General features: G+C 41.6%; 1 protein-coding gene across 2 annotated transcripts in view; it reads right to left on the bottom strand.

Moving 5' to 3' along the window:
* Positions 1-16,129, bottom strand: part of NNT (nicotinamide nucleotide transhydrogenase) — a 1,308,245-nt gene that overhangs the window by 1,178,251 nt on the left and 113,865 nt on the right. The window lies entirely within an intron of this gene.

Raw genomic sequence — 16,129 nt, forward strand, 5'->3', positions numbered from 1 at the left:
CAAATGAAAGCAGGATGGCATAAGAAACTCAATGACATGGAGTATAAATGGATTATAAGGTTAGGGGGTCTTTTTAGACCAGGATTGAATACATTGGAACCAATTCAATAGGTTGTAAATACATGTGTATTTCTATTTTTATGTTGCAATTTATTAGGCTACATGGATTCTTTATACCCATTATGGGTGGGTCTTATAGGTTTATATAAATTATATATTTCAGCCTTATATATATTGTGACATATATTTATAATGGCAGGTTATTTGTTATACTTGCCATAATTGTTTTATTTAATATACAAATCAGTAGTTTGAATATAGGTTTATGTCTGCTAAATATTTTTGGATCATACACATGTATATTTACAATGTAATCCATTTATTATTTTTTGTCCAAACACCAAATGGAATTTTGAATATATGGGTTGAATTATGTGTACATCATGTTTAAATTCTTAATTTAGCTATTATAATGAATCTATATTGGGCAATACCTCTTTAAGAGAGGGACTATAAGTAGGGCTCACAATGGTGATGTTTTACTTTCTTGGATATTTGGCATTGAAAAAGGCTAACACTAGCCGAAACCGGTTTGCTTATTCAGCATGGTTTTGACCATTGCTGATATTATGATTTATTGAAGCAATAAAATTATTTACATCCTAACAGCTGGTCCGTTTTGGTGTTTTCGGCTGGATGGAGGGTAACCAGGACTGCAACAGTGAATACACTCGAACATCTACCTTTATGGTAAGTGTACATAACTGTATTATGTTCTTTGTGTTTCACTGTTGCAGTCATTACATCTGGGTAGATTCCCAAAGCTATAGTTGGGTGGAGGGAATTATACAGCATTAGGACAGCGTGTGCAGAATTTGGTTGTTCTGCTGAGACCGTAAGTAAGGTGTCTGAGGCAGGTGCCAATGTGGAAGGTGTGACACATTGCGCAGGAGTGGGTACCGGTGTTAGCGTGGCCAGTCTGGAGCAATCAAAATAATTTTTGGTTTGTCCTCTGATTGACTTAGTAGAACTTTGGAGAGCAGAGACATCGGGAGAAAGGCATAGACTGATAGGTTTTTCCAGCTGAAAGATAGAGCATCCACTTTCCAGGCTTTTTTGTGATGAGTTCTTGTGCAAAACATGTCCAACTGATAGTTTTGGGGTGAGGCAAAAAGATTTATGTCTCGGCTCCCCCATTTGTGTGTCAACATGTTAAAAATCCGTGGTTCCAGTTTCCATTCGTGTGGGTCCATGAGATTTCTACTTAGTTTGAATGCCAGAGAGTATTCAGCTTTCCTGGCAGGAATTGAGCCTGTAGTTGTACTTGATAGGTCAAGGCCGTGTTCCACAATGCCATGGCTAGTCTGCAAAGGGGGTAGGAGTGTGTACCCCCCTGCTTGTTTATGTACCACATCACCGTGTTGTTGTCTGTCTTTATCATTATCATTAATTGTCCTGGATGAAGGTAGTCCTTGAAGGCTGTCAGTGCACTCTGTACAGCTAGCATTTCTTTTTGATGGATATGAAGGTGCATTTGATTTGGGCTCCATTTGCCCTGAATGCACTTCCCTGCCAGATGTGTCCCCAAGCATAGTCTGATGCGTCTGTAGTCATGGTTAGGGCGGCAGGGGGTGGTGTAAATGGCAGTCCCTTGTTTTGGTGGCAGGCCTCTGCCCACCATAGGAACTCCAGTGGCAGGCAAGGTATGATAGGAATCATTGTTTCCAGGCTGTGACAATGCTGACTCCATAGACATTTTAAGTACCACTGAAGTTTCCCTCATACTCATTCTTGCATATGGAATTAGAAGAATGTTGTATTCAAGCTTGCACCCAGGAATGTAATTTTTTGAGAGGGTACCAGTTGTGATTTCTTTTCGTTTATATTGTACCCTAGACAAGTTAGAACCCTTTTTACAAACGCCAGATGCTTTAGAAGAATACCCTTATTTTCTGCCTGAATTAGACAATCATCCAGGTATGGATATATCTTATAGGTTCATAGGTTCATACTAGGCTATCTGCCCTAGGGCATTTATAAGCCTAGCCAGAGTTGTGTGGCTTTCACCACCCCTTAGGTTGAAGAATACTATACCCATTAGTTTGCCGTGCCTCTGTCCAGCAGTGATACAGAGATGATCCTCGGGGTAAACCTACGATCTCCCATCCACTGGTCAAGATTCCTCTTGAACAGAGCCAGCGAGGTGCTCTGTTTCACATGGACCGGGATTCTGTTCCACAGCATAGGGAGTCTCTGGGTGAAGAATCTGTCCCTCCAGCACGTCCTATTTATATCCATGTTGAGGTTTAAGTCTCTTGCTCTTGTGGCTCTGGTGGATTTGGATTTTTTGAGGTGGAGCATGTCCATTAATTCCGGGTTGGACATGGCCTTGTATGTCAGGCACAGGTCACCTCTGAGCAGACGGTATGCGACTGAATAGAGCTGGAGTTTCTTCAGTCGGGCAGCATATGGCATATTTTTGAGCCCCTTTATCGTTTTGGTGAAGAACTTTTGGGGTCTTTCCAATTGCTGCAGGTGTCGGGTAAGATACATTCCGAATGGGGCATTGTACTCGATCATTGGTCTGATAAGTGAAGAGTACAGGGGAACAATGACCTCCCTTGATCTGGATGTGAATCCCTTCATAATCAGGTGGGCAATGTAGAAGGCCCTCCTAACCACTTTGGCAATGTGAGTGTCAAAAGAAAGGTTACTGTCAACTTGGGTCCCCAGGTCCCTGATAACCTCTTCTGTGCTTAATGGATTGCCACCTATGTGGTAACTTGGGGTTACCTTGTTTTTACCAAAGGGTATGACTATACATTTTCTGGCGTTTAGCTTAAGGCCATGGCTCTGGCACCAGTTATCCGTTTCTATGAGACCTCTCTGAAGGATATCTGTGTCTGATGGATTTTCAACTATGGCCCAGTTTGCAGTCATCTGCAAACTTTGTCAGCCACAATCCTCCTATGTTTGCCTGCACTTCTGAAAAGTAGATGCCGAACAAGAGGGGGCCCAGGACTGAGCCCTGTGGGACACCGCTTGTGACTGGCTTGGAGTCTGACATGGCACCAGCAACTCTAACCCTGTGGGTTCTGTCCTTGAGCCAGCTTGCAACCCATCTTGTGACATATGGGTTTACATTTAAGCTGGTGAGCTTTTCTATGATACCCGAGTGGGGTATTGTGTCGAAAGCTTTTGCAAGGTCAAGGTAGGCTGTGTGAACTGCCTTACCCTCATCAATGGCCTTGGTGACCGTTTCAAAAAAGTCGACCAAGTTCAAGAGGCATGATCTGCCCTTGACAAAGCCGAATTGGGTAGGATCCAATGTCTGTAGGTCCCCTATGTCTTTATTTATGAGTTCCATTATGATCCTCTCCATAGCTTTGCAGACCAGGCTTGTTAAGCTTATGGGGCGGTAATTACCAGGGTCCGTAGAAGCACCGCCTTTGTGGAGTGGGACCACAGTTGCCGTACGCCACTCTTTGGGAATGTATCCTGTGGTAAGGCTAAGATTAAACAGCAGCCTTATGTGTGGGTTTAGTTCCTCATTGAGTTCGTGTAGCACACAGCCGGGGACACCATCCGGTCCCATTGATGCTGTGTTTTTAGCTTTAGAGAGCAGCTTTCACCTGGGCATTTGAGATGATGGGGAGGCTACACTCTGCTGGGATAGATATTTCTCTTTTTGGGGGGGGGGGGGAGAAATTTTCACTGAACCTGTCTGCCAGTATGTTTGCAATGTCTGTGGGTTCAGTGATTTTTGTATCATTTTGGACTAATTCTGAGCATATCTGGGAGTTTCCACCCAGATTTCTAACATAGCTAAAGAAGGCCTTATGATTGTCTTTTGAGTCCTTGGCGATTTTTCTCTCAAAGTTGGCCTTGGATGATTTTATGAGTGATCGTAGCTTTTTACTAGTATTGATCAGAGATGTCTTCCCTTTTAGGGATTTTGCTCTATCTTGTAGTAGCTTTCTCCTCTTGTTGTAAAGTTTGTTTATGGCTGGGGTCCACCAGATCGGGCGCTTGCCTTTGGTGGAAAGGGTCTTGATTTTATTTGGGATTGCTTGATCCATGCAATCCTGGAGGTGCTCGTAGAAAGCATTTGTAAGGGATTCAGCAGAGTGGGTTGTGGTTTCCAATGGCTCAGGGGCCTTGAAGGATACCACACCAGTCTTAAGAAGTGTGAAGTTGGCTTTTGAGAAGTTCTTCACTGTGGTCTTTTTTGTTGGGGTGGGACGGGATGTGGATCTCCAGTGAGATTAGTTTATGGTCTGATCTCACCAATGAGGGATATACTCCCGGTGTGGAGCATTTTGTCCCCATGTTTGTGATGATCAGGTCTAGTATATTTTCACCTCTTGTGGGAATGTTGACAAGTTGTTCCATAGCATTTGAGTTTATGAACTCCAGGAACCTTTGGGCTAGGGTATTGGGGCTTGAGTAATGTTCCCAGTCTATGTTTGGGTAGTTGAAGTCACCCAATATGATGGTGTTTGGAGAGACATTTATACTCTCCAGTGTCTTCAGGAAGGCTGTGTGGGGTTCCTGAGTTTGAGAGGGTGGCCTGTAACATGCTACAAACTGTAGAGCAGTTTTGCCTATGGTTAATTGCACCTGAATGGTCTCTGATGCTTCGTGAGTTGCCACCAGCCTGGAGGTGTGGATATCCTTGATGAATATGGATACACCCCCTCCTTTTGTGGTACGGTCTGGGTTTTGGGGCCGGAACGCATGATATGAGGTAAAACCTGATAGTGCCGGGGTGCTCTCAGGAGCCTTGAACCAGGTTTCAGTCACAGCACATACATCAATGTTCTCCATACTGAGGAGGGCTTCGAGGGCGTGCATCTTGAGATTTAGACTTCTGGCATTGAGCAGCATTACCCTTAGTTTTTTTCCATTATTGTTTTCTAGGGCGGTGGGTTTAGAATTTGAGCCTTGTCTAAAAAAGGCACTATGGGGGTGGCAAGAGCCTTTGCCAATATCCGGAAACCCAGGGGTGACAGGTGCAAGCCGTCCCTTTTGAATATTTCTTTGCCTGCAAAATGCAATTACTGGTGCCAGGCACTTTGTAAAGACCCTGGGCGCAGTAGATAAGCCACAGGGCAGTGCAGAGAATTGGTAATGCAAGTAGCCCGCTTTGAAGCGGAGGTATCTTCTGCAAGATTCCCCGATTGGGATATGCAGGTAAGCCTTCTTTAAATCTAGAGTTGCCAACCAGGCATCTTTGCCTAGCATAGGAAGTAACTGGTGAAGTGCCAGCATCTTGAATTTTGGGATGTCCAGAAAGGTGTTTAGAGTAGATAAGTCCAGAACTGGACGCCATGATTTGTCTTTTCTGGGTACCAGGAAAAGTCTTGAATAGAAACCTTGTCTCTTTTTCTCTAATGGTATTGGCTGAATAGCCCCCATGTTCATGAGGGATAGTACTTATTTCTGGGCCTCTGTCCACTGACTTGGGGATAGGTCTGGCCATTCGTTTGGGATTGGCAACGTGTGGAAATGAAATCTGTATCCCTGGGACACTATATTTAAAACCCATTTGTCCTAGGTTATAAGTTGCCAGTTTCTTGCATGAAGTGCCAGTTTTCCCCCCAAAGGAGCTGCTAAAAGGTAAGTGCTTGGTAAGTGTAAAGGGAAATCATTGAGACTGTTTACCATAGGGAGGTGCCTTGTTGTTTCCAGATTTGGAGGAGGAGGCACCCCATTGCTTTGTTCTAAAAGTCCCTTGTGACTGAAACCTAGAGCCTTTGGAATGTCTGGGTTTGACTTGAGTGGCTCTCGAAGGAACTGGAAAGGACCAGTTCTTAGTAGGCCAGTGCCTACTAAATCTTGGAGGTTGCACTTGTAAGAAATCTTTCACAGTTTGCATAGATTTAGCTTTATCTTCCATCTTTTTTAAAACTTCTTCAGCCTTATTACCAAAAAGACGGTCTTGTTGTAAAGGAGCATCCAAACAATTTAGCTTTAACATGATCAGGCAAAGTTTGCTCTTTGAGCCAAGCATGCCTTCTTAGCAGAGACCCAGTTACAGCAGCCCTGCAAGAGGCCTCCAAAGAAACCACATTGCAAAGTACGTTTTCCAACTTCTTCAGCTGAATGCAATAAGTCCTGTAAATCTTTATTTTCACAGTCAGAAATTAACATCATTTTCTGTTTAAGCAGTCCCATGATATGCTGTTGATATTTAATCATATGAAATTGACAGTTTAAAGCCCTGATTGCCAAGGTTGCAGAAGTGTAAACCTTCTTACCCCATGTATCCAGTGCCCTGGAATCTCTACCAGAAGGGGTAGGATTTTTAGCAGTAGCGGCCTTAATGCTCTTGGGACCCTGAGAAATGGTTTCAGGATCTGCAATAGGATTTTTGAAAAGGAACTTGTGGGAGTCAGGAACCCTGTAGTATCTGTCTGGCTTACAAGGAGCCGGAGGCAGAGAATCAGGAGCCATACTAGATTCTGAAAAAACAACATCAACAATTTCTAGAACAGGAGGTATAGCCAAAGGCCTATGCTGAGGAAGAAGAAGAAAATCCCCAAGTCTCTTTTTAGATTCAGAAAAATCCTAACTTTCCCAGTGGAAATGTTCCTTTAAGGTACATAAAGTTTCCCCAAAAGAAAAATTCTCAGGGGGAGAAGCAGAAGGAATGGAATCTTCTGCATCAGAGTCCTCATAAGTAGGTATAGACAAATCCTGTTCATTAGAAGAGTCAGAAGAAATTGATTATGAATCTTCTGAACAGGATTCTATGTCTTGCCTAGGCCTCTTAGAAAGGGGTGTTTGGCTACCCCTGATCAGAGTAATTAAATCTTCAGCCGTTTTGATAATTTGTTTTTTAGGCATAGGGGCCTGCACATATGGCCCAGGCGACATTTTTTAGACATAGATTTTGGCCTTAATTTTGAAGATGGTGTCGGTCTGACATATAAATCTGTAGGCCTGAAAACACCCTCAGAAGCCAGTGCCTGCACAGCGGCTCCGGACCCATCCAAGGAAGAGACATCCGTGGGTTCCATAATTGAAGCATCTCGTGGCATTCCGGACTCCGAATGGGTCTCAGTAGAGGCCTGCGAATCAGAAGTAGCAGGTATCAGGGGCTGCAAAAGTGCCTCACTGAGTAATGGCGAAATGGCGACTGGCTTAGGAGAAGCGTTGTTGGCAGTTTTGGACCTCAACGGCCTGTCTCGGTCTTTTTCTTTGCATTTTTTAGGTATTCCGGTAGTCAGATTGCTAACAAACGTCATTTCAGGATAATTAAACCGAGAACCAAAATATTTTAGATGCAAAAATGTACTGACGGATTGTGCGCTGATTAAATAAAGCACAAAACCGACAGCAAGGTACATTGTGGTCAGGGCCTAGGCACGGAATACAGTACAAATGAAAATCCTTATGAGGTATTTGCTTCCCACAAGTAATGCAATTATTAACTTTTACTGAAATCGGTAAGGAGCAAGAAAAAGTTTTCCCAACAAGATACTTGGCTTTAAAATTGAAGACTTCGGTTCTGAAACTCGAAAACGAAAATTTGAAAAGTCGGCCAACTGGCACTTGCGAACTGCTTCTGCTTCGAGCATCGTGCGGCAAGAAAGACTGATGTAATGGTGTCGGCTGCATGTTTTATACCCCTGACATCATGGAAGAAGGGACAGCAACCGACGCAGGACCCCAAGACTTTGTTAATCAGGCCGACTGAGGGCAACCTGCCAGCAGATTACCCAAATGCAATAACTGCAACAGTGAAACACGAAGAACATCAGACACTTCTTGTTATGTTTTTGTAATCAATGGACACCTTGTTTTGGTGCTAGACAGTGAAATGACATCTGTGGTACTCGTACAGCTCCATTACCATTACTTCATCAGACAGAACTTTCAATACTCCCCCAACACAATACCAAAGTCAAGCAACATTACCCCAAGTCCAATAAGACTTGGAAGTAAATAAATTAAACTGTTAACTTTTTACTCTTACTCCTTGATGTCATATAATGACTTACAACATAACTTAGCTACTTCTTAGAAACTGGCTCACCTTGGCTCAAATAAATGTTCTGCTTGGTGAAATTGAACTACAAGAGTCTAAATGCTTTTTCCACTATAAAAACTAATGCAATTGAGGTGGTTACACAAATTACTTACCAACTTGCTTTCATCAACATGTTTTTCTTCAGTGGAGGTCTTAAAACAGTAGTACGTTTGACAAACAAGGTACTGTAAAGCAGGACTAAACTTGGCTTAGACATTTTCAGAAGCACTTGACTATATTATTGTTAGCTAATTAACAGTGTAAAATCTGTTGGATAATTAGCATATTACAGGACATAAGATTGTCAAACAGACAAATCAGACCATATTAAAAAGCTTTTTAAAACTGGTTTGACAAAGACTGAGGCACCCCACGGGGTGTAATGCTACATCAAAACCTATTAAATCTTTATTCATTTTCTTAGCTAGGGCAAAGATGTAGCATTATATATATGAATAATCTGAAAAATTAACTGCTTCAGTGAATGCTCACAGATATGTAATGGTGTTCCAGAGCCATATGAACTTAATACATACATCCCAAAACGCCATTAAAAAACAGTAAATGCAACAAAATGCACTTGGAATCAACACTGGCTTCATTTGGAGCACAGCAATGCTGTCAAGCTTCTACTGCTCTCCAGGAAATCGAAACCCAGTGTGTACGCCCATTGTAGTTCTGAATGTATTGGAGTGTCTCATCCAATACAGTGCCGAACGTATTGGGTTATCTCAGAGATGCAAGAGCAAAAGGAGACAAGGAGCAATTTTGGGGTTTTAAGGAATATTCAGATGAAATTAGCTGGCTAAATCTTCAGCCTGGAATCAGAAGTCCAGTATGCAAGTGAAACAGACTAGATCCAACTGCTGACGATACCTTGTGCTGTAAAAGGATGTATAAATAATACAGCAACCTCAAGTGGTAATGAAGTATTGGGAGGGTGGCCTAATGGTTAAGGTGTTTGCCTTACAAACACAAGGTGCAGGGTTTGAGTCTCACAAGGGATAATTGGCTAAGCTTAAAATGGCTCTCAAGGGCAGTTAGCTTAGTACTAACCTATGAAACCTAATAAGGGACGAAACTTGTTAGGGTTGGGAGGGTGGCCTAATGGTTAAGGTGTTTGCCTTACATAAATAATACAGCAACCTCAAGTGGTAATGAAGTATTGGGAGGGTGGCCTAATGGTCAAGGTGTTTGCCTTACAAACACAAGGTGCAGGGTTTGAGTCTCACAAGGGATAATTGGCTAAGCTTAAAATGGCTCTCAAGGGCAGTTAGCTTAGTACTAACCTATGAAACCTAATAAGGGACGAAACTTGTTAGGGTTGGGAGGGTGGCCTAATGGTTAAGGTGTTTGCCTTACAAACACAAGGTGCAGGGTTTGAGTCTCACAAGGGATAATTGGCTAAGCTTAAAATGGCTCGAAAGGGCAGTTAGCTTAGTACTAACCTATGAACCTATGAACAACTGATGCCTCACAACCCACTTGTTTCTAAATCTGTGCTTCTACAGCAATTTTGAGAGAGAGTTTTCAAAATGAACATACAACAAACACTTTCCATCAGCATGACTGGGGCACTTTGCTTTAGTCTGCTTTCCCAGAAAAAGCTGAGATCAGTGTAAGGGGTTAAGCATCAGTGGACTGAAGCACAATTGTGCTATATACTGCAGAAATCTGAAATGCAGTTAGTGTGAACAGGCGAAGCAGTGCGGATAGAAGTGAGGTTATCATGTGATACGTATTACACATCCTGTGTGTACAGCTGAAATAAGGCACACATTAAATGCATTTCTAGAAAAAAACTGTCCTGTGAGAATATTTTCTGGCTCTAGTAAGACTTTTTTTGCTGCTGCTGTTGCTGCAGTCTTCCTTCCTGGATCTTTCTGCTTATTTCAGTTTAAGTATGGCATTACCCCAGTGCCTAGTACATATTCTGGTTTAGCTCACATAACCATGCTGCTTCTCTCATCACTGCAAGCTATACTATGAAAAATATGGTGAGAAAATGAAGTCCACATTGTACTACTAACCTGGAAAGAGAAATATGAAATTTGTCATTTTCTCAAATGATTTATCATTAAGTCACACTTTGGGAGCCCTACAAGCACTGTATTTAATTGGAGATAGAGAATCTTACAATGGGATTTTGTTTTAGTGCTAAACTACTTAGTTTTCCTTTTTGATACACTCAGTTTTTCACCAGTCTTACTAGACAGCGCACTGCAATGCATATATTACTAGACTTCCAATCTTTTGTAACAGAGTGATGACATTCAGGGATTCAGAGAATGACTAGGTCATTTGTTTCTGTCACCTAGGAATAGCCAAATTTTAAGTGACACTTTCAAGTATCAAAAAACTGTAAGAATTGCTGTGTTAATCCCAGAGCACCATTCACAGTTTGAAAGATTTATCAAACACATTTTCGACTTGCAATCCAATGTCACTCCAGTTATTACTATACCCGACGTATAAAGCCCTGGCAATGACACTGACATCCCAGTTTGTGGAAGACTCAGAAGGGAAGTATGGGGGGCTCAGCAGCTAATGTCTGTTCGCCTGCCCTGGGAGGGGAGGGTGGTGGTATGGTCAACTGCAAAACTGATATCCACTGGAGGACAGCTATAGGGCATTACAGCATATGGACAGGAGATGCAAATGGCTTTGCTGAGCTGCATTTTTTTTAATGCAGATGCAGTGCACCTTCAAGTGTATGGATGTGGTACTAAAAATGCATAGTTAAACTAAACTACACTCAAAGCATCTGTGGCAGAGTAATGCATTCTTGAGTACGTAAATATGTAATACCATCTATTTTTTTATCTCACTGTAGGATTCAAGACATCTTAGCACACAGGAAGTCTCCGTAAGGGCTATAAGAAAAGATCAAACTGACCAACAGATCATCACAGAGACACCTCCACCTCTGAAACCTAATGTAAGATCATATATGGTCCCCTTCCCAGCATTATAAACACCTGCTCTTGGTCCACTGTGGGTTACAGCATACCAACATCATTACCTCTCTTTCTCCTATGCCTAGAAAAGTCACTGTCACTGGCTCACTTAAGATGTGGCACATGCTCATCAGACCTTTGTTGGGCCTTTTCAGAATTACTAGGCCGCAGAGATGTCCAGACTTGAAAGCCCAAGTGAACCCACCTGCTCTACTAATCACCACCAGCATACATCCCTCGTACATCTTAGATTATATAAGGTCATCTAGTTTAAGCTACCCATTCAAAGAGCACATGCATCCAAATACTACTAACCCTACAAGTGCCAGTGTATGTAATCTATATTACCTATGCACCATGTTTTTCCTCCAATAAAAAGAAAATGTGCTACCTACTGAAAAACTCAAGTATACCAATATGTTTAAAAAAAAAAAAACATTACAAGCATCAGTTCTACTAACCACCAAAAATTCCTGGCACACTCTTACATTTATTCATGTCATAAAAGAAGAGGATAAAATCAGACAATTTAAACATCACTGTGAACCTCCACTTTTTACAAAGTCCGCAACATTAACTTCAATCTTACCTGGGTGGAGATAAATCATCAGACATCCTTTATGTTCATATTAGCTCAGAAATAATCACTAAAGAAAACTTCTGTATTAACTGGACTCTAAAAATTAGAAGTCCAACCACCTAACAATGCAATTACATGTTTACTCTCAACCTGTACTTCTTACTAGTACAAAACAAACTTTCGGGGCACTCAATCATTCTTGATTAGTCCCTTGCTAGCAGCCCCAAAAATATCCATTTGAAATTATAAGTGATAATCTGCCAATTTTTGTCATTCACTAGCTTTAGAAACCTCAACAGTTGCACATCACTTTTTTCACTAAGTTTCTCAGAAATTTCGTTCGAGTAAACTGCAAGCTTACTACCCATTTCTGGCAGTTGGCTTACAGGATTAAAGAGCTGTGAATGAGCTGTTACCTTGAGGTACAAGGTTTGATTTTCTCAGCCCCCACTGCCAGTGATGTGACTCTGAATAAGTAATTTAACCAGACATCACTCCTGGGCTGAGTGCAAAAAAGGTCTATGGAGATCACTGCTCTATCCTGGAAAACAAACAGAAATAAATAAAAATAAGCTGAGCTTCTACCCAAATGTTAACCACATCTCCAATTTTATGTCCATTCTCAGTCTAGTTGGTAAAACGACTGACTCATTATTTCACTGTTTTCCCCAGGTCAGGATTTTTACATCCAGTGCAGTCAGACTAGGAGTATTTCCATTTATTTCTCTTTCCTTCCATACAGCAAAAAACAAATGATATTTTATCTTGGGCAGAAAAACAGACGTTTTAATGGTTCAAAAACGTTAATCCTTAAGACGAAACTCCACAAAAATAGCAACAAGAATACATAAAACTACTGAGTCTAATTATAGTGGCTGCTATTCAAAAAAAAAAAAAAAATACTAGAAAATGGAAATCAAAGTCTAAACCAGCTTTACTAGAAGTAATGAATATAATAACAGAAATAAAACTGGAAATGGGATCAAAAGGGTAGGAGCAAATTACATAGGAAAAATGGGAATTGTGGGAACAATACATGCAGAGGAGGAACGATGTTTAAAAGAAGGCAGGATGTGAATGAGCTATGTATTGTTTGACTGACAATGACTGGATAGATTATAATTATACAATGACTGGTCATTAATATTCCAAATCGAGCACGCTGATTGGTCAGCCCAGTCAGCACGCTCATTGTAAATCATAGCATATACCAATGGAAAAAGGTCCAGTCGCCCAGACTTTTTCCCATTGCTATATACTGTAACTTTTACTTATTTACTTATTTTTTAAACAAAAAGAAAAGAAAAACTGTAATCTGGACTCCCGACATAGCAGGGAGACAGGACGGAGAAAATACTAGGAAAATAAGGTACGTTATTCAAAACTAAACACAAGTACCTGATTTTCCTTGCATTTCCTCCATTCTGTCTCTCTCCTACCCTTTAACTGCCCGTAACTTTTTTTTCCAATTTAAACAAAAAAAAAAAAAAAACAGCAAACAAAAATGGAGCAATGGAGACCTTCTTTTCTCTGTTGCTTCCTTTCCAAAGCACTGATGTACTGGGTATGCATGGGAATGCAAGTCCCATACACATGCTCAGTACATCAAAAAAAGCAACAGGATATCTACCAGCCGCCCGCAGAAGGACAGCATGGCTTCGTTATACAAAGACATTATTCAAGACAATTTTTTTTCTTAAATAATGTCACTGTACAACAGCAATAACAGACTCTGTGGTGTGGTATATTAATATTTACCCTCGTTTGACTTTATTTAATCATTCGGGCTTCACTCTTGTGATTAAACCACACCAACTGTACGTAAATCTTACTATACCACACCAATGTTGTCAGTTATTGCTTACGTAATGTGTAATGTTTGCAACTACAATTATGTCAATATGGTTTGTGATGTATTATGTTTGCAACTAAAATTATATAAGTAAGGTTTATCATTTATATAAATGTATGCTTGCCTGCGTCAAACATGATAAATTTAATAAAGATGTTTCTTCTTTAAAAGAAAAGATAAATAAATAAATCCGTTTTGAAGAGGCTGTGAAATGCCATAATAAACAAACCTTACTCACTGAAACACAGGCACCAATTAATGACCTCTAACAACACTACAAATGAAGGCATAGAACTCGTGGGAAAGGTGTCTGAGAAAAGTACAGTTTTGTACCTATCATAAATGTAGATGTTCGAATGCTAATACAGCTGCAGTCATAACAGATGGGTTTTCCTGCCATCAGGCGGGTCCTCGGTCGGCCGAATTCCAAAGTCTAGGTCTGGTGTCGGATGTCGTCGCTTCTTCCCTGACGTCAGAGCGACAGGGGTATAAAAGTACCAGCCGACGCCATTTTCTTCAGTTTTTCTTGCCCCAGATGTCAGGTGCTCCCAGAAGGAAGGCAAAACATAAATTTATGTAATAATGCAATGCAATATAATCAAAAAACAGTAGTTGCAAGCAAATACACCCTAAAAGAATACCCCCATGAGGTTGTATGAGGAGGTGTTAGCCATTAGGCCTGTCCCAAGAGGGACTGCAGCTGTATTCGCACTCGAACATCTACATTTATGGTAGGTACAAAAAGTACAGTTTTGTACCTACCATAAATGTAGATGTCCAATAGGTATGCATCTGCAGTCATAACATATGGGTTGTCCTGCCTCAGGCAGCCCTTCGGTCGGCCGGATTCCAAAGTCTGGGTCTGGCCTCGGCTGATGTTGCACTTTCCCCGACGTCAGAGCTTCTGGGGTATAAAGGCATCAGCCGACGCCATTTTCCTCAGTGTTTCTTGCCCCAGATGCCAGGTGCCCTCTAGGAAGGCTAAATTTGGATAAATGCAGAAAAATTCCAAACAGTAGCAAATTATATACATATATATACAAACAAACAAATACACCATAATAGATTCCTCCAGCTAGCTGAAAGAGGGGTAAGCACCCTAGGAATACCACAGAGGGGAAGGAGGGTGGGTAATCCTGACTGCAGATGAATACCTATTGGACATTACATTTATGGTAGGTACAAAACTGTACCATGTCCTTCAAGGATGCATCTGCAGTCATAACATATGGGTAGAATACCATAGCCAAACTGGGGGAGGAGGTACTAAGAGAAGGATGGTGTAGTTAAGATCCCCTGCAGAACTGCAGTTGCAAACCCTGCTCGGGATCTGGAGTATAAAGATAGATTGTAATGCTTGGCAAATGTATGCACGGAGCTCCAAGTAGCAGCTTCTAAAATGTCCTTGGTAGCCACCCTCGTAGGAAAGCTGTAGTGGTGGCTGTGGCCCTTGTGGAATGAGGCCTGATATTTTCAGGAGCTGTCTTTCCATGAAAGGAGTAGCAAAAACGAATGCAATTTCCTATCCATTTTGAAATTGTCTGTTTGGAAATTGCTCTTCCTTGCACCCCAGTTGCATATGCTACAAAAGTTGGTCAGTTTTTCTGTTGGTTTTAGTTCTGTCCAGATAGTAGCGTAGTTGTCTGTGTATATCCAAGGTGTGCAAAAGTTTTTCTCCTTTGTTTTGTGGGTTAGGGAAGAAAGTAGGCAAATGAATAGCTTGGTTCAAGGATACCCTGGATACCACCTTTGGCATGAAAGTAGGATTGGTTCTCAGTGACACTCTATCCTGGTGGAAAATAAGAAAAGGCTGCACTGCCATTAATGCCTGCAACTCGGATACTCTTCTTGCTGAAGTGATTGCCAGAAGAAAAGCAGTTTTCCAAGATAAAAACTGTAGGTCTGCTGATGCTGCTGGTTCAAAAGGAGGTAGTGTCAATTTTTCCAGCACAAAATTGAGATCCCATGCAGGTAGAGGGGGTCTCCTTGGAGGTTTAACATTTTTGATCACTCTCAGAAATTGCCTAAGCAGAGGGTGAGAGAAGATAGGTGGATCCATGTTGTATTCTGCTGAAATTGTTGAAGCATGAATCTTAATGGAAGAATAAGACAGGCCATTGTGGAACAATTCTGCTAAGTACTCTAGGATGTGTGCTAGGTTTGCCACTGTGACATCTGTGCCCTTTGATGTGCTCCAAATGAGAAATCTCTTCCATTTAGCTGAGTATGTCTTCCTTGTGGAAGGTCTGCGAGCCTCCAGGATGATGTCCTTCACCCTCTGAGATAAAACAGTTTGGTTTGGTTTTAAGGAATTTTCCAGGCAGTTAGTTGCAATGTTTTCAAGTTTGGATGTAGGGTCTTGAAGTTGTTCTGTGTTAGAAGAAGAGCCATAGGGGAAGAGGCCATGAGTTCACCTGAGACATGCTTCTCAGTAGCGGATACCAGTGTTGTCTTGGCCAGTCCGGAGCTATTAGTATCACCTTTGGCTGTTCCTCCCTGATCTCCAGTAGAACCTTGTACATCAATGGGAGAGGTGGAAAGGCGTATACTGTTAGGGCATTCCAGCTGAAAGAGAGAGAGTCTACCCTCCAGGCTTGTGGGTGGTATGTCCTTGAGCTGAATTTCTTCAGTTGGTGGTTGAGTGGGGAGGCGAACAGATCTATCTCTGGCATTCCCCATTTCTTTGTTATGAGTTTGAAGATGTC

The sequence above is a fragment of the Protopterus annectens genome, chromosome 1.part1 (assembly GCF_019279795.1).
Source record: "Protopterus annectens isolate FY-2018-M chromosome 1.part1, PAN1.0, whole genome shotgun sequence".
In the NCBI taxonomy this organism is placed as follows: Eukaryota; Metazoa; Chordata; order Ceratodontiformes; family Protopteridae; genus Protopterus; species Protopterus annectens.